Source organism: Ahaetulla prasina, chromosome 1 (assembly GCF_028640845.1).
Source record: "Ahaetulla prasina isolate Xishuangbanna chromosome 1, ASM2864084v1, whole genome shotgun sequence".
Taxonomy (NCBI): Eukaryota; Metazoa; Chordata; class Lepidosauria; order Squamata; family Colubridae; genus Ahaetulla; species Ahaetulla prasina.
In genome coordinates, this window is record NC_080539.1 from 199163135 (window position 1) to 199182923 (window position 19789).

Genomic DNA, 19789 nt, shown 5'->3' on the forward strand with positions numbered 1-19789 from the left:
CACAAGACAATTTGTGAAATTCGTTCCAAGTGTACAAATTAGATTGATTTTGCTTCTTACGCATAGTTGAAGCAAAACGTTTCATAACATGCTTTCTGCTCTTATGCCATGTGTTCATCATTTTAGTGTTCCTATTTGTATATAATGTCTTCTTGAAGAACAGTTAGAATTCATATTTAAACGTTTTAATGATGAAAACTAAATATCTTTAAAGATTAACTGTTATAATTTCCAAAGACCTGGGAACATTTTAGAAGAGAACAATTTTATTTTCTTATTATAACAGAATAACAGAGTTGGAAAGGATTTTGGACTTCTAGTCCAACCTTCTTCTCAAGCAGGAGACTCTATACTATTTCAGACAGGTGGCTATCCAGTCTCTTCTTAAAAGCCTCCAGCGATGGAGCACCCACAATCTCTGAAGGCAAGCTTTTCTGCTGGTTGATTGTTTTCACTGTCAAGAAAATTTCTCCGTACTTCTAGGTTGGATCTGTCTGTGATTAGTTTCCATTCATTGTTTCTTTTCTTGCCTTTGGGTACTTTGGAAAATAGGTTGACCACCTCTTCTTCAAATATTGGAACACTGCCATCATGTCACCCCTGGTTTTTCTTTTCACTAGACTAACCATACCCAATTCCTGCAGCTGTTGTTCTTATGTTTTAGTCTTTAGGCCCCTAATCATCTTTGTTGCTCTTCTCTGCCCTTTTTCCAAAGTCTCAACATCTTTTTTATAATGTGATCAAAACTGGATACATTTAGATTCTGCATAAAACTAACATAGGAAGGTTATGAATCGTCCTTTGTTAGATTTCAGTACCCAGCCAGATATCTAGTTCGACCTATTGACAGGTGGCTAGTAAAGGTTCTCAAAATATTTGATAAAATTTCTTTTGTTAAATCATATGCCTTTTTGCAAAATGTAGCTTTTGTTGGTTCTGCAGATGTGAAACAGTTTTATTAGGAAGAAATGCCGCACTGTATGGATAAGAAAGTAACTATCTTATGTACATGGAGTAATTGAGAATACTCTCAAACTGCCATCTAATTAAAAGTGCAATGAGAGCTTATGTCCTGAAAGAGCCCAATGTTGTATAATAGTTAAGAGTGATCCATTAAAGTCTGTATCTAGCAATATAATCTGCTGTATAACACAGGTAGTCCTTGATTTATGACCACAATTGAGCCCAAACTTTCTGTTGTTAAGTGAGAAATGTATGAAGTGAGTTTTGCTCCATTTTACAACCTTTCTTGCTTCAGTTGTTAAATGAATCACTGCAGTTGATAAGTTAGTAACCCAGTTGTTAACTGAATCTGGCTTCCCCACTGATTTTGCTTGTCAAAAGGTTTGAAAAGGTGATCACATGACCTTGGGACACAGCAACAGTCATAAATATGAACCAGTTGCCCACCATCTGAATTTTGATCACATGACCATGGGGATGCTGCAAAGGTTGTAACTCTGAAAAATAGTCATAAGTCACTTTTTTTAGTGCCATTGTAATTTTGAACAGTCACTAAATGAATTGTTGTAAGTTGAGGACTACCTGTACTGAGCCAGTCTCGCTCTCAGCCCGTGTACCATACAGAATTTTTTGTAGTAATAGAATGAGGGAAACCCTCATGTAAAAGCTAATGTAGAAACTGTCAACACTTAAATTTTCAGAGAAAAAGTGAATTATAAATGTAGTAAAATGTGTATTGTTAAGCTGCTGTTTCGGTTTTTTATTGAATTGGATTTTAAAGTGTAAAGCAGGCTTTTCTTATACAAATGTCAGTACGGTGGAACCTAGATGCAATAAATGAAATCTCCATTGCATTGCATTTTATATCATTTGTATAATGACATAAGAATGGGTAGCCTCGATTTAAAGGACAGTAGGGAATGACTGACACTTCCTCATTAATTCATTTAAATGAAATGTTATTGTACAAAGTATAGCATTTTGTTCTCAAGAGACTTAATTTAATTGATCTTCACAAGCAAAGTTTAGTTTTCTCCATACACTTGATATTTAATTTGCTATATACTTGAAGATTCATAAAGACCCAATGATTTTGTGGTCCATTTGTTCAGACTGAGAAAAAGAACATTTCAGATCCTGAGAAAAAGATCTAAAGGAAGTTCTTATCTATCTGGGAACTATCAAACTGGGACTCAATGAAGTAATGTACTTGGAGAAATTTGCTTTTGGGATCGGTCCCCCAAATCAATAAACTTCAGTTCAAGCTAAATTTTTTACAAAAGACAGTTCAGATAGCTGAATTTTGTAATGTCCTATTTTTGGTGCACGTTGACTTCCAAAATCAATTCTTGACTCTTTCTTTGTGCAAATAACAAAAATACGTTTTGCCTAACTTCAAAATAGTATTACAGTTATGAATAGCCAGTAACTATAATTGGTTAATTCTAAAGTTGTAGTTTTATTCATAGTCATTATAGAAAACATTAGTATGATTACCTGAGAAAGAAAAGTGGATATAATTGGACGTGATGATTATCTGGAGAAAACAGACCTAGGAATACACAGCTTGGTACTCTTCAGATATTTTCGTCTATAGATTTCACAACCCTTTCCTATACCTTACATATATTTGCGCATTGTCATAGCATCACGGCAAAAGGATGGAGATTGTGTTGTAATTTAATGGTGCATGTTTTTTCATTTAGGCATCATTGTGGTTAGAAATAAAATGAACTATATCAGACACTGGTACATATATACAGGTAGTCCTGAACATAACAATCACAATTGAGCCCAAAAGTGATGTTGCTAAGTGAGAAATTTGTTAAGTGAGTTTTGTCCTATTTTACAACTTTTCTTGCTCCATTTGTTAAGTGAATCACAGTAGTTGTTAAATTAGTAACACTGTTGTTAAGTGAATCTGGCTACTCCATTGACTTTGCATATCAGAAGGTTGCAAAAGGTGGATCACATGATCTCGGAATACTGTAACTGTCATAAATATGAAGTAGTTGTCAAGCATCCAAATTTAAATCACATGACAATGGGGATGCTGCAATAGTCATAAGTGTGAAAAATGGTCATAAGTCACTTTTTTCATTGCCGTCATAACTTTGAATGGTCACTAAATGAACTGTTGTAAGTTAAGGAGTACCTATACATACATATAATCATATACATATGGATGGGAGGAGAAATTGATAGGATGTATAAATCCATTATTTGCTGTTTGGCGTTGGTGGGGTTTCTTAAAAGTAAAATAGATGCATTAAGCTTGCTAGAGGCTTAACATACTGTACATTTTACTTCTTGTATCTTTTAAAAAATAATTTCATTTGCATTTATAAATTTGGTCACTTTTGCAAAATGTTGGTGATGCAATTTGGGACCCCAGCAAAAGTACTGGAGTGAGTTTGAACAAGAAACTTCAAAAATGGATGTCTCAATAAAATAACATTTTGCATTTGTTGGCTCGTAGTCTCATTATTTGTTACTACTACTGAAAGTGAGATAAGGACTATGCATACTGTAGATGTTACTTCAGGCGTCATTAATTCCACTCATGATTTGGATATATTTCTTGATTTGGACTTAGTGACAAAAACTGCATCAGCCCCAGTTAGCTTTCTTATTCTTTTACTTTGATACAGTACTGTCAACAGTATTATTGAAGTTGTTATGTTCTTAAAATTACCAGCTGGTAAGTGTAATTATCAGACACTGAATCACCAAGCATGTGTATACCTTCCTGAAAAAAGATGTTTTCTTGTTTCTATTTTAATTGGACTCTGGTTTTTTGACAGAGTAGTTGCTAGGAATTAAGATATAACAAGTCGAGAGATACTGATTTAAATGTACTGTTTAGGTTCTGTTTGAATAAATATTATGATAAACAGACAGTTTAGAAATATTTGTGGCTCCAATTTTCTCTGTCTGTTCAATCTAGGTGTAACTGCAGAATTAAGTTATATGCATCCTTTGTGCATCCTTTGCTATGCCTTCCTGCATTTACCATTTTTCCCTTATAAGTAATCCTTGTTTAATGATTGGTTGCTTAGTGATCGGTCAGAGTTATGATGGATCCACCAAGAGGTACTTATGACCCAATTCTGGAGCTCTGATGGCAGCAGTAACTCCCCCACCCCGTCACATTATTGCATTTCGGGTGCTTAGCAACCGGCTCACTTTCAGAGCCTCTTGCAGCGTTCTGTGGTCATGAGACCTCAATGTACAATGTTTTTACATCACCCATAGGAATGAATAGGCATGATTTAGTACCGCCACATTTGCTTTACAACTGAGGTGTTGGCTTGATGGCTGCTGCAAAAAAATAAAATTGGGTTGGTCACATGTGTGCCTTGATTTACCACTCATGATTTATGACAGAAATTCCAGCCTCCATTACTGTTATAAGTCAGGAATTACCTGTATTCCTTTGCTGTCCTCTGCCATCATGTTTATATTTTATAGGGAAACTCTACCTTGTCTTTTATGGTAAATTAATATTTCAGTGTCTTTGTTGCTAGTTGTGGGGGTGTATCAATCTCGACTGAATTTAATGTGATGCAATCTTTATTTTGTATAAGATGGTAAATAGCAAATTTGGCAAGGATGTATCATAGTCAATCAAATTAATTTTTCAGAAATGCTAAAGTAATGTTATGGCTGTACCTAAGCATCACTCTAACTTATAGTTTTTACTAATTGTAAGTAAAGTGCTTTTTTTAGAAGATTCTTGGAACTATAATTTATTACTTGCCAAATGTGACTCAATAGCGTGATGTGGCTTTAAGAAAGGGCTGCAAGTGTTAGGTTATATCAGTAAAAATGTATTTTCTAGGGCACAGAAAGTATTTATTCCATTGTACCAGTTCTCTGCTCTGATTAATCCTACTTTGAGTATTCTGCCCAAATCTGGAGATCATAGTTTTAGAAGGATTTGGACAAACTGGAACAGTTTCAGAGAACCTGTCCAGACTAGTTAAAATTGACTTGTAAAGGGGAATGAGAGAACTGAATGGGCTTAGTGTTATGATGGGGATGTGGTAGCATTAATCAGAGGCATGCACCAACTGCTCATACATTAAGACTTGGTCACCACAGTGGATACATTGAAACAGTGGCTGATTCTTAAATGAATGGGAGTTGAATTCAGTGACCTGAATCCCCACTTCCTACTTCGTTCTATATATATATTTAGACCCTATATTATTTTTGTGTTTCTTTTCTAAAACTGACAGGAACTCCACTGCTAGTTTAGAACTCTTGTTGAAACTCAGCAAGAGCTCTGAAAATAACAAAAAGTGTGTGGGGTGGGTGGGTGGGTGGGAAGACAGTTATAAAGTGACTATCCTTTGTCAAAGGAGAATCTAAGTTTCCTACTACTTTTGTTCAAGCAGTTGACCTATAAATTTTAGCAGCCTTTTTGATTAGCTTAAGTATCTGACTGCAAATGTTAGAACAATTCTAGTATTTAAACCTGGATGTTAGCTATCTGTATCCTATAAGACTGAATTTGTATGAAGCTAATGTTCTTAGACTGGGATACTATTGTTAACATACATTTGCCTGAATTTATGTAAAGTTTGTATCTGTATTCTAACAATGAAGTGAAATGTCAGAGAACTTCACATGATTTTTAACAACTTAAGTTGTCAGAAAACACATTTGTGCTGTTATTTACTGTACTTTTTGGAGTATAAGACACACTTTTTCCCCCCGTAAAAGAGGGTGGAAATGTTAGTGTGTCTTATACACCTAATATAGCCATTTTTGGCCTCGAAACCCCGCCCACTGTGTCCCATTTTTGCGGAAAACGGGCCTGTTTTTGGCCTCCCAAACCCCTCACCTGTTGTGTTTTTGCCCTCCCCAGCCCCTAGGAGCATTCTGTAGGCCTCCCAAACCCTCTGCACATCCCGTTTTTGCGAAAGCATGGTAGTTTATGAATTGTTAACCACAATAGGCACATTAATACAGTGTGGGAAAACAAATAAAAAACTCCTATAGCTTAGTATCATAAGTAAATCTGCATCTTATATCTAAACATTTATCTGGGAGTCCTAAACATTTATCTTGGTATACCTGCAACTAACATCTAATCCTCTAGCTTTGTTTTATGGATTATTCGTGTTTACTGGCATCTACAGCACTCAAGCATTTATTTGTTAATATCTTTTATTAAAACTGGAGAAGAAACTAGTAGTTTAAACTACTAATAGCTTGTTTCATAACATGTAGTAGAAACCAGCAGAAGTACTATTACTGTACTATTTTATAATTATATTGCGTCTCTATCCCAAAGTTCATTTTTGGATGCTTAGGTTGCTATTTTATAGAGTCTTTAAGCAAATCCTTTGTTTTATGGAAATATGTATAGCGCAACGAGCTATGAATTTCTTTCACACTTTTGAGAGAGAAGATGTAAGCATTGATCTAGCATGGGAAATAACATAGCATTAAGGAAAGTGATAACTTAACAACACTTCTAGTTTTTGAATACAGGTAGGTCCTCTACTTATGACCACAATTAAGCCCAAAATTTATGTTGCTAAGTGAGAAATTTGTTAAGTGAGTTTTGCCTCACTTTATGACTTTTCTCATCACATTTGTTAAGTGAATCACTGCAGTTCTTAAATTAGTAACATGGTTATTAAGTGAATCTGGTTTCCCTGTTGACTTTGCTTGTCAGAATGTTGCAAAAGGGGATCACATGACTCTGGGAGATCATAATTGTGAGTCAGTTGTCAAGCATCCGAATGTAAATCATTTGACCATTTGGATGCTGCAATGATCATAAGTGTGAAAAATGGTCATAAGTCATTTTTTTCAGTGCTGCTGTAACTTTGAACAGTCACTAAATGAACTGTTGTAAGTGAAGGACTACCTGTATATTTTTTCTTATTTATTTTACTTTATAATTTCTATTTCGCATATTTCCCTATTTCTTTGTATTGGATTTTCCAATTCTACTAATGCACTTAAAGCATATATTTTTTTAAAGCTAGCCATTATGCTGTCAATACTTGTGGACTGCTATTCACTTTTTAGTTTTACACAGCTTTTGGTGCCATGTTTTTCTTTAAGAGGTTTCTGGGGATTGTGCCCAAATATTAATATAAAAGAAATGTTATGAGAAGGTGCATGTTGTTCTTGCAATAATAGCAGAATTTCGGATGTTTGCTTCACTTGCTTGGTAAGTTTTCACTGTCTAGCCAAAGTAGACATCTGTCATATCCATCTGAAATGAAAGGTGAATTTGTTACTTTGACAGATATTTGTCAGATATTCTATGTTTTCTTTATAGATTAATGCTTATGCTGGAGTATTTATTATTTGTGGACCACTATATTTCACTTGATTTATAACCCAGATCTGAGTATGTGGATATATGAAAAACTCATTTTAGAGGTAATCTCAAAGGGATCAAACATACTGTATATTCCATTGTGTTTAAGATTAAAGTATTTGAGTTTTTCTTTTAGTTTTAAATTTATTTTTAGCAACAATATATTCTTTTTTATACCGCAATTTTAGCTACCAACAGTCATGAAATATTTTGTTTACATTATTCATACATATATAGCAATAGCAATAGCACTTAGACTTATATACTGCTTCATAGTGCTTTTACAGCCCTCTCTAAGCGGTTTACAGAGTAAGCCTATTGCCCCCAGCAATTTGGGTCCTCATTTTACCCACCTCAGAAGGATGGAAGGCTGAGTCAACCTTGAGCCTGGTGAGATTTGAACTGCTGAACTGCAGCTAGCAGTCAGCTGAAGTAGCCTGCAGTACTGCACTCTAACCACCTTGGCTCTATATGCCCATTTCTCTTTGATAATATACAGAAGTGCTGTTTTATTTAAGTGAATGTAAAATTATGTTCTTCAGATTACTGTAAAATAGCTACAATTTTAATGTAACATATTTATATACATTTTTCCATCACAGAATTGTAGTATATGATAGGATATTCTCTGTCCAGATATTGATCAAATTTAAACTTATAAATTTAAGCAAAATAGCTGCATAATTTCATATAAAATATCATGACGGTATAATGTCAAGGCTATTAAAGTTAGATAGTCAACATGACGTAGCCTTTTGTCTTGAAAACAGATTTAGCTGGATAATGTTGTTTGAATATTGAAGAGCAAGTAAAATAAGATAGTAGTCCGAAAGCCTGCCATTTTATTCTATTTCTTCCCCATTTCTGTTAGGAGTTTCCCATAGAACCCTTGTCTTGGATCAACTCTGCTTTGTCAGGTCAGCATTTCACAAGTATGTGGGTAACATGATACTTGACAAGTTTAATGTTTGGCTTTCTTCTGTTACTGTTGTCTGAAGAAGAGCCTTTAACTGTTCCTCTTGCTTGTGGAAGGAGTGTGACGTTTTTTATTTGTAAAGCAAATCCTAAAGCATTATTTTCATACGACCTACTGTACAACTGAGACCTAGGTGAATTCTGTATTATAAATTGGTTCAGAGAGTGTTCCAATAGTTCTACGAAGATAAATTGGAATGTAGGTTGTGCTTCTCTTTTGAACATGCTTGCAGTCCATGCTGTCTTTTGAAAAATGTCTAAGGCCTGCTATTGCTGAATTCAAATGACGCTATGAAAAGTTAGATATGTCTATAAGTTCTTTAAAGAACTGTAGGTAATGCATGGCTTCTGTATAAAGAACTGAAGAATAAAAGGACGTATATGTAGGATTTATGAGGATTTTTTTGGAGAACCAGAATTAGCCATGGCCAATGCAAACAGATTTTAGGGTCTTGTAACTAATGCAAATTGAAAAATCATAAATCTATAGCCTGAAATACAGTGGAAGACTTTTATGGCTTTTGGTGCAAGCCCATTGCAGGGAGACAGCTACAAAAGGAGACTGAGGATTCAATAGTAAGAATAGTAGGGTCTCTCTTTTCCCCATCTGCAGCTATGTGAAACTTCAGAAGACTAACAAAGTACAGTGTACGCTTTTAAGATATGAAAATGAGTGGCTATAATTGGGTGTTTATGTCAATATACATGTCTGAAAAAGAAACTGTACTATGATAGGGAAATTGGAGAAAATTCATCCATTTTTCTAGGTCCTGTTTTAAAGGGTTTTCTCAACAGATTTGACGCAACTGAGCAAATGAACCTGGGTGGGGGAAAATCCTTCTATCTTTAAATGAGAATAAATCTGGGAAAAAGTATAAGTGTGAGAATCATAAAATCTGCTGAGGCAATATTCAGTTGAATTGTAAGTAGAGCTGACTCTGTTCTAGGAACTGACGAAAGATGGATTGGTAATTTGTCTTGTTTTGCGTTGGTTGAGTTATCGCTTAGTAGATGAGAGTGCTTCAGGTTTAGTATAGGGTGACTACATAATGTTGTTTCTAGGGTAACTGGTGGTGGGAACATCTAAAAAAGGTAAAGAAATCTGTTTTGAAGATGAACACTTTAAATGATTCTTGGATTGCATTGGGTTGATCTGTGAGTTGTTTCTTTTCTTTTCCTTTGTATTTTGCAATGCCATTGTACCTTATTTATTTTGTTCTGCTTTCCAGCATTACTATGCTTGTCAACATTGCTTGTATTAAACCTGGATATTCAGTTGATATCTATTAATCTGTACCATAAAGATGGAAGTAATGTAATGTAGCTGCATCCTGTCATTTTGCATGCTGTTGGGGGTGAGTAAATGTATTCATAACATAAAATTATAAAACTATTTGCATTTCACCAGTAAATTCCAGTTGTGAAAGAAGAGCACTTCAAAATAAATTAGTGGGTTTGTTAGTTTGATATCATTATAATATTATTAATCATGGGTTCATCAGAAATACAGTCTCATTTTATATATTTAAAGAATGAGATATTTAGATGTTGTTGTATTTAATGTGCAATGTGCTATTGTAAGTCAATAAATAGGATCCCTCCCCTCTTTTTTTTTTAATAGAATAGATTTTTCCAACTGGGAGCCTTTCAAATGTTTTAGGTTGCAACTCCCATCATTCCTAGCAATAGGGTGGAGTTCAGTTTAGGGAAAGCTGAAGTAGATAATAATCAAACTTAAGCACCTATAATATTTATTATTTTATATAAACAAGGCATGATAGAATATATATACTAATTATGGATCTCTGTAGCTATTTTAATTTCAATTACATTGTGGCATTTCCCTTCTGTCTAGTAGCTGTTCAGTTTCTTAAAACAAACATTTCTTGTTTTAAAAAATGTTTCAAAACAAAAAAAAGATCTTACTTTAAAATAAAATGTTAGAGGGCATGTTTTTCACTATAAAATTCTGCTTAAAATTACCTGCTTAAAGATATTGCTTAAAATTACCAGTATCTTTTATCATGTATTTTTTAAGATAGTATTCTATGTCTTGGCTGCATTTTGAATATACTTGCTAAAATAATAGTGACTGGTGACACAACAGGCCCTATCATATTCAGACATCTTTTCTTGTACATATTTTGTGACAATATTTAAATGACAAGTTAAGAAGGCCAAGAATGACCATTCTAGCTGGACTTATTCACAGAGCTATATATCATTACATTGTTCCAATGTAAAGCATTGGAAAGCATTGGAAAGCATGTTCCAATAAAGCATCATTCTCATTTATGCAAGCATAAATATAATTCCATTACATTTATGCTTGCATAAATGAGAATGATGCTTTATCATATAACTGTTCTTAAAATAGGATATGTTGGTTCAGTCTTCTCCAATTTAGTACTTTTCAGATGTTTTATAACTTTCATAATCTCCTGATGAACAACATTGCCTGCTATATTGTATGAAGATAGATGATAGAAGTTGCAGTCCAGCACATCTGATTGGTTCTGATTGAGGAAATCAGCATTTTTTTTTTTCAATCTGTAGGATGTCAATAAAAATCAATAGCTAATGAGAAAAAAAAGTCAATAGACCAGTTTTATTTTTAAACCTTAATCTATACATTCATGTCTTGTATTATTGGTACTGTGATTCCCCGAAAATAAGACCCTGTCTTATATTTTTTTGAACCCCGAAATAAGCGCTTGGCCTTATTTTCAGGGAGGTTTTATTATTTTGGGGCATATGGAGCAAGATGGGGTTTCTCTTGCCGTCTTACCTGATATCCAGCTCTGCGTTTAAATATTTTTGGGGAGGGCTTATTTTCAGGGGAAGGCTTATTTTAGTGCATCTGCTCAAAAGCCCGATTGGGCTTATTATCAGGGGATGTCTTATTTTTGGGGAAACAGGGTAGGAACTTGGTATTGGTATAAGAGATAAAAATTGGTATTCATGTACAAAATGTATCCACGTTGCTTTGGACAGAACCTAGTAAATGAATGACTCTTATTATCTAGTATATTATTAGCTAAATGTTTTGTGCACATTTTGATAGAGGCCTTTTAGATACAACTATAGGTGACAAATGAATGGGAACAATTTCAAACAGGTTCAGGCTTTCAAATACATTGGAATGTTTTCCATTCCACTGGCTCATTGGAAGCCCCAAATTTAATCAGAGAAGGTCAAAAAAAGAATAGCTGCCCTCCTAAGTCTTTTAAAAAAGATAAGGTAATCATATATCTGGTAGAGTAAAAGTATTTAAGGCCAGAGTAATAGTACAGCTGTCTTATGACTTTTAAATATGTGCATATAAGAATTTAGAACCATGAGAAGATGTTCAGTCAAGCTTCTCAAGGAACTTGTTTTGGTTCCTTGTTCTGTCTCTAATTAAAGTTAGAATGGTTCCAATTAAAATTCATGCTTAGGTAGCCTATATTGTTTAATGGCTCAGACTATAGGGACCTGCAAGATAGTTAGATTTCCCCATTGATAACATAATATCTAAGCATGTTTATCATAGTGCCATCATGATGGCATTCCTTTTTGTAATAAATTATACAAATACAGTACCATACATAGTATATATTATCTTTCTTGAATAAGTGCACAAATTTATTTTCAAGTTCCAACTTGATGTTCCGAACACTTTAGAATTATAATAAATATAGATTGAGTTTATGTTTGCTTTAAGTCAGTGTACTTAAACATATCCTGGCATCATACTAACTTGTTTGATCATTTGTTTGTTTGCAGTTGTATTATGTTCCATTGACAATCAGCATGTATTTATTGTGGTTGCAGTATCCTGGATTGTGTGATCACCATTTCGATCTTGCCTGACGGCTGCTGACAGGCAAAGTCAAAGGGAGAGGCCCAATTCACTTAACAACTCTAGTAAATTTGCTTAATAGCCATGGCAAAAGAGTTCATAAAATTGGGCTTGACTCACTTAACCATTTTGTTAGTCACAGACATTCTGGTCCCAATTGTGATCATAAGTTGAGAATTACCTGTACATGCCAACTGGTATCTGGTTGTACTTTTATACTAACATGGAAAAATGTCAATTTGACTCATGTTAAAGTAAGCATTCTAAGGTTCAAAGACCCTTTGCTCATATCCTGAATATATTGAAAGTATATTGTTGTGGAACATTATTTCAGTGACCAGGTTAGAAACCAGGAGATTATTAAGTTCTAGTCCCACATTAGGCATGAAAGCCAGCTGGGTGGCCTTGGGCCAATCATTATCTCTCAGCTAACCTACCTCACAGGGTTGTTGTGGGGAAAAATAGGAGGAGGAAAGAGTATTAGGTATGTTCCCCAATTAGGTATAATTACTCCAAATGTTTAATTTGTTTGATTGTGGAAAGTTGCATAGTTTACATTGATTGTAAAATACCATTTTTCCTCTGTGTTTGCAATAGGAAATTAAAATGTACTTCTTAGCTTTATGACAAATCAATATTCTCTGTATTTTAGATGTTCAGTAATGGAATTTCAGTCTCTAATGCATGCTATACCTCAACGCCATTGGAATATAGGCCTCCTCTCTAAAGCACAGTTGAGTACAAATGTTACCAAGTGCTGATGCTTTAGTAGAATATGTGCTGTCTGAGAACAAAAGATTACTACAAGTTCTAGCTTTACTGAATCTGTAAGAAATGTTGATAAGATATGAAGATAAGCAGAATTATATTAAATGAAACTCTTGAGATAGTTTGTTATGTATTCATGCTTCTGAGCATGGGGTTATTATTTCACATCCAATAAAATTTATCATTTTTTAAAATGATTTTTTTCCTGTAATATGGGGATTTTGCTTCTGAAAATTCCTGTTTATGGATCCAGGATCCTACATTTTAAAAAAAGGATTGATACGTCAGAAGTATATTTTAAAAACAAAACAAAAGAGGAAGAGAAGATATTCTTCTTAGAAAAGTATTTTATTCTTGGAAAACAAATATTGTATTCTGTTTTTACACTAGAGTGTATTTACTGCATAAGACCATTTTGGATGTCATAGTAAATTTGGTTTATTGTTACAGGAGCAAGAGATAGCAAATCTTGGACTGACACATGCCTTATAAAGAGAATATTAGACATTTATGCTCCTTTATTATCAATTACAGTTTAGTAAATGATTGGGTTTGATAAATTGGAATCGATTGGGTCGCTTAAAACATGAAGCTGGTTCATTTCACCAAACTGTCCTTAAAAATAACTAAAATTTAGGGTTTGTTTGTAACTCTGAACTGTAGCTAGAAAAAAAAGAATTAGTTTTTCTTTAATTGTGAAATAATTTATTCTCAGAATTGAGTATGAACTATGTATTTTATTACTACAATAAGTATGTTTTTAACTAGCACATTCAAAGGCTGAGGGTAGGGAAAACAACTGCCTTGGGCCTATTCGTTCCCCTTGGATCAATGTCTCTTGCCCTTCACAAAACCTAAACTTGTAGATGAGGCCCTAATAGAGGCTGTAGAAAAGGAATGGTGGAGAAAGAGGGAGCATGAGAGGAATAGGAATTTCTGTCATACTACATATCTTCTCCTCCACTCCAAAGTCAGATGTTATTGCAACTAGTGACAGTAGCACCACTTGTTTCTGCCAGTTACCTCTTCAAATCCAGTGACTTGGAAGATGGGCAGAGAGTGGGTGAAACATACAAGGCATCTTCTCCAGTGCTTGCTATTGACCATTCTTTTTTTCTGTGGCCTCAAAGGGCATTTAAAGGGGGTCCATGGTGAAAAAAAGGTTGAAAACCACTGAGCTAAAGAGTTCTGTTTATATTCCTGTCTTTTTTTAAAAAAATGGTATGATATTATATATGCTTGAACTTCAAATCTGTAGAATTTGAAAGCCGAAGTATAGTAGCATAGTTTTCTTTATCTTTTGCTCATTTTTAAAAATGTGTTTGTCTCATGTTTTTGTTTTTGACAGTTTCCATGATTTGATGACGCACTATCAAATGTATTCCAGGCTGGGAAATGGCAGCATTCACCCACCAGTTCAATTAGAAAACTAATTTATCCAAATAGAGGTAGATTGTAACATTTTTTTCACATTTGTTTCAGCTAAACAATAACAACTTTGCACCAATAGAAGAGAATATATATAGCTTGAGGTTGAATTGTGGACTCCTTGATCCTCTCTAAGGTTGGGTTTTTCTCTGCAGACATTTCATTTCCCAACATCTCCAGGCAACATCTGTAATACTAGAAGGGAATAGAGTTTGATGGGGATATTGCTTTCTCCTTGGTAGTTCCTTGATTAGGCTGTTGTTCATTGATTGATTGTTTGTCTAATTTGGTAGGTCCTTGATTAAGGAATTGCTAATCTTGAGGATTAATACCAGACAACTAATCAGTCACTAAACAATATCCTTAATAATCAAGCTCAAGGAGCACCAAGGACTCCACAATGGCAATCTATTTGTGATAAGGCAAATACTCATCTGCTTTCTTTTCTTAAAAAGTATTCAAAACTAGGTGATCAAATATTATTTGATTCCTCTTTACTGGATTTGACTAGCTAATGATGACATTAGATGATTTAATTTAATATTTAAGTTTTGCAAGTAATTTGCTGAGATATTGTTGCCAAGTGATGAGATATATGCTTAAACATTTATGGATCTAGGAAATTTGGGGGGAAATTGGGTTAGGGAAGTTAGATTAGGAGAAAGGGAAATTTTTCAATACTATACACTGCCATCAGCATATAACAGATCTTCCTGTTAACTCCCTACAGCCAAGCAACAAGAAAATGCCATGCAGTCTCCCAGTTATTACATACAGATATGTAAACAGAACTCCTAGCTAGGACAGCAGTCTTTGAGAATAGAATAGAATAGAATAGAATAGAATAGAATAGAATAGAATAGAATAGAATTGAATTTTTTATTGGCCAAGTGTGATTGGACACACAAGGAATTTGTCTTGGTGCATATGCTCTCAGTGTACATAAAAGAAAAGATACCTTCATCAAGGTACAACATTTACAACACAAATGATGGTCATAGGGTACAATTTAACACTTAATGATACAACACTTAATGAATTGGTTCAGCTATCTGCAATTTGGCTGGGTCGCAAACAGTATGTTCAGATTAACATGTTTTTCCTGCCACAAATGAAGTAGAAGAAATGGAATGATTCAAAATGGAATTTTGAATAAACCATACTTTCCAGTAACTTGTAAAGTTGAAGAATTTACAAAAATTATTTTCTCTTTTAAACATATGAATTATACGGTAATGTTACATGAATGTACATATATTTTAAAGGCTAAACCTTTAAATTAAATGTGGATAAGGTAGATGTGGGAATTTTTAAAGATTCTGATCATGCAGAAGTTATGGTGGACTTAGATTTTAATTTTGAGAAAAAAAGAAGCTATTGGAGATATGATGAGAAATTGTATAAAATTGAAAAGGATAAAAAATGGATACTTAAAAAATTGGAGGAAAGTTGGAGATTAAATGATAACGGGGAGGTTAAATTTGAAATTGTTTGGGATGCGATGAAAGCGGTGTTTAGAGGGGAGAGTATTAAATTATCAAGTAGGAAATATAAAAATTATAAAATTAAAATGGAAAGAGATAAAAATAAGATTAAAGAATTGGAAAATCAATTTTTGCTTACTAAAGAAAAAAAAATTCTTCAGGAGCTTAATATGTTAAGAAATAAAATGATAGAAGAAGATACAGAGTTAGTAAAAAGAAATCTGAGATTTTTAAATAGGAAATTTTGAATTTAGTAATAGAAATTCTAAATTATTGGCAAAGATGGCGAAAGATAAAAGAGAGAAGAGAGAAATTGGAGTTTTGATAGATGATAGAGGTATAAGATGTTATAAAAAATTAGAGAAATGTGAAGTGGTTAGAAACTTTTTTCAGAATCTATATTCAAAGAAATCAATTAATCGGGGAAAATTGCAGAGTTATTTAGAAAAGTATGTGGTGAAAATTGATCAAACATATAAGGAATTGATGGAAGAAGATATAACACAAGATGAGATTAATGGAATAATACAAAAATTAAAATTAGGGAAAGCTCCAGGTGAGGATGGATTACCTGTTGAGTTTTATAAAGAATTTAAAGAATTAATAATACCAAGACTGCAAAAATTATTCAATGGAATATTACATGGTGGGGAAGTACCTTCGTCATGGAATAGAACGGTGATATCCCTAATTCCTAAACCAGATAAAGATTTAGAAAGGATTGAGTCCTATCGGCCCATTTCTTTAATTAATCAGGATGCAAAGATATTTACTGCTATTATAAGTAATAGATTAAATAGATTTATAGATAGATATATAAGTTATAATCAAGTAGGCTTTGTGAAGGGTAGATACATGAGTGATATTGTTAGAAGAGTATTAAATATTATAGATGTAGCTGAATATAATGGTGATAAAATTGGTATAGTATCATTGGATATTTTAAAGCTTTTGATTCTGTCCAATGGGAAACAATTAAAGTAATTGTGGAGGCTTTAGGCTTTGGTAATAAGTTTATACATGTTATTTCAAAATTGTACCAAAAGAGCAGTGCAAGAGTGAAGGTGAATGGAATATTAACTGAAGAGATAAAATTAGAAGCTGGTACGAGACAAGGATGTCCCTGTCCCCAACATTATTTTTATTGGCTATGGAAATATTGACAAAATGATAGAAAAGATGAAGAATTAGAAGGATATAAGGGTATAAGATAAATTTGTATGGATGATACTTTAATTATTTTGAAAATGTAGAGAAAGATTTGAAAAGATATATAAGCATTTGATAGAATTTGAAGAAATGACAGGATTGAAAGTAAATTGGTCAAAGTCAGAATTATTGATGGATAGTAATGGTAATGAGTCTGAGAATATGCAAGAGCAATTTGGGATAAGGATTAAAACACATTGAAATATTTGGGTATAGTGCTTTCACTTAAGGTTAAAGAATTGAAAAAACTTAATTATGATGTGGTGATTAACGAAATTGAGAAGAAGATAGATAAATATAAAATTTTAAAGTTGTCTTGGTTTGGTAGAATTGCAATGTGTAAGATGATGTTGCTGCCCAAGTTCAACTTTTTATTCGAGATGCTACCACTAAATCTGACAGAGAAAGATATTGAAGGATATCAGAAAAAACTGGATAAATTTTGCAATGGTGGCAAAAGACCCAGATTAGTGAAGAAAATGTGGTATCAAAATCAAAAGGAAGGCGGATTAGGAATCCCCAAATTATTTAATTATTACTGTGCGTATGGTATCCGGATAGTGGTAAAAATACTTAAAGGTGAAGATAATTATTGGAGAGATTTAGAGTTAAGGGATATAGAGAAATTTGGATCAAGGTGGTTTTTAGATAAAGCAAATTTAAAATGTGTAAGTAGAAGTTATTGGTTAAAGGGATTAAGTAAAAATGTGGAACAAATTTGTTAAAATTTTAATTCGGATATAATCTTTTGGGGAGACAACTGAATTTGGCGATTAAAATAATATAAAACGAATGAAGTGATTAAAGAGGAAAATATAGAAATTATTAAAGATTGGATAAAAGTTATGGAAATGAAAGGAGGAATAAAGAAATTATTGAAAAATTAGGGTTAAGTTGGTTTGAAAAATACAGATAGAAAAATGGACAAAAAACTAAAGGAAAATTATTCGATAAATAGATGTGAAACTGAATTTGAATATTTAGTATCTCGGATTATGAAAGATGAAATTGGGCTAAAGGGACTCGTTAGTAGGGTTTATAAGATTATAAATTCTGATGAAAAATTACAAAGAGTGATGAGGACAAATTGGGAAAAAGATCTTAATATTGAAATACCAGAATCAGATTGGAATGTGAATTGGAAGAGTAGAATTATGAGAACTTTATCTATAAGGATTAAAGAGCACAATTATAAAGTTGTTTGGAAATGGTATTTGACTCCAGTAAGATTGTCACAAATGGATAAAAAACTAGTAAAAATGTTGGAGATGTGAGATGGAATTGGGGACTTATGAACATATGTGGTATAATTGTGATAAGGTTAAAAGTTTTGGCAACAATTGGAGAAAATGATATTTGAAATGATGGGGAAAGTAATAACATTGAGAGTGGAAACTATATTATTGTTGGTAATTAAGGAAATAGAATTAACAAAATATGAAAAAGAATTGATTAGAATTATGATTATAATAGGTAGAATTATAATAGCTAGATATTGGAAACTAGATGTGATTTTTAGAATAGAAGAGTGGAATTCTGAAATGTGGAAATTAGCTTTAAATGATAAAATGACATGTGATATTAAAATTAGAAGTGGTGTGTATAAAGAAGATATTTTCTGGAAGACTTGGAAACCATTTGTGGACTTTGCGCTTGGAACATTGGACGCTTCAGTACCTGTACCTCGAGAACGTGGATTTTGGCAATCATGAGGATATATCCGAAGACCCAAATCTTCCTTTTATGTATAGCACAAGGGTGTAATAATGTATTTTCTTTTTGTTTGTTTGTTGCAAAAAAAAAAAAAAAAAAAATAAACATATGAATTATACGGTAATGTTACATGAATGTACATATATTTTAAAGGCTAAACCTTTCTTTGCAGAGTTTATGGTTGTGGGCCAACATAATTTAATGGATTTTAACCCAAGGTTGTTTAAATCAGAATAATGTGCCATGAAAATCAGTTTCATAAAGTCCTATTTTATCTTCGCTAATTCTATATTCTTGGTATATTGTTTCCTTTTGTTAAATTATTTTTGACTAAATTAGCAGAAGTATGAGAATAGTATAAACAAATATAAACACAATATGATATCTCTTTCAGATGTAGTTGAAAAATAAACCAGGTTCTTGTAAATGTCATAAATATAAAAACATTCATATCAAGAAAACAATAGCTTTAGCAATAATCTTGCCAAATTGAAGGAGGTTTATAAATTATTGAAGTTTTTTCTGAATTATTGATCTATGGATTTCCAATTAATTAGCCTGTTTCTACTTGTTTTAGTGCATAAATATTATAGTCATTTCCCCATCAACAACTTGAAGAGTCATCCAATCACCATTTTGCCAAAATAATAGTGTCAAGAACAGACTTGATACCATTTAGTGATGGTTGAATAATTCTATGAAGATGCTATAAGTCATTAGTAAAAAAATGGCCAAAAATGTTTTCTGGTGTTAATATACTAATATTAGACTTTAGCACTGCAGTCATTCTATTTTAACCTCCAGCAATTATTTCCCATTTACATTACCATTGAATTAATTTAGAGCCTCAGTTTCCAACAATTGTTCTACTTGTTTTAATCTTTTAGACTCATTCTAAATGTAAGCTTACCTAACATTTATTTCTGCAAAAACTCAGAACACTTACATAGCATAATCGAAAAAGTTTACAATTTGGTTCAAATTAAATATTGGATTGACTGGTGGTATAAGTATATAAGTATAAAAATAGTATAAGTTTATAAGTATAAAAATAAAATAAAC

At 32.9% G+C, this 19789-nt stretch overlaps 1 protein-coding gene across 5 annotated transcripts in view; it reads left to right on the top strand.

The window, feature by feature from the left end:
* The window catches only part of HYCC2 (hyccin PI4KA lipid kinase complex subunit 2), a 54996-nt gene that overhangs the window by 5166 nt on the left and 30041 nt on the right, over nucleotides 1–19789 (top strand). For 4 of the 5 annotated variants that reach the window (XM_058187468.1, XM_058187456.1, XM_058187486.1 and 1 more), the window contains one exon: nucleotides 14242–14341. The exons of the other annotated variant lie outside the window; for it this stretch is intronic. The gene's annotated coding sequence lies outside the window, so the exon portion shown is untranslated. The remainder of the gene's footprint in view (nucleotides 1–14241; nucleotides 14342–19789) is intronic. 5 annotated transcript variants of the gene reach the window in all.